The sequence below is a fragment of the Phalaenopsis equestris genome, unplaced genomic scaffold (assembly GCF_001263595.1).
Source record: "Phalaenopsis equestris unplaced genomic scaffold, ASM126359v1 Scaffold000761, whole genome shotgun sequence".
Classification (NCBI taxonomy): domain Eukaryota; kingdom Viridiplantae; phylum Streptophyta; class Magnoliopsida; order Asparagales; family Orchidaceae; genus Phalaenopsis; species Phalaenopsis equestris.
In genome coordinates, this window is record NW_018165201.1 from 3,323,147 (window position 1) to 3,323,569 (window position 423).

Here is a 423-nt window from a genome sequence, read left to right on the forward strand (position 1 = left end):
TCCATTTAAACTTATTATGTTGCTTAATGGGTCATTCTGTAAATACTTCTAATCGTCAGTGAACATTGATGTCTCAATTATCCCTAAGAATAGAGTAATTATCACTTATCATTTAATTCGAAAATTATGTGGGTGAAGACCCTTAAAGAGGCAACTTAGTGTAATTTGAACACTTAGCCAAATTTTTAATCCTAATTGGGCTTAGTGGTGTTTCAAGGATATTTGATTTAATTATATTTATTTCTCTAATCCTTGTTTAACCAATTTTTGATTTAGCCTAAGTCACCACTAAGCCCTTACGGCCTAGGTGAGTGTCTTAATTAGTTTTGAAAACGGTTAAGCTTTAAGTGGTCATGATTCATGATTTGGATTTTATTTGAAAATCAAGATAGGGGTATTAAATTGATTAATTATTGGCTTCAA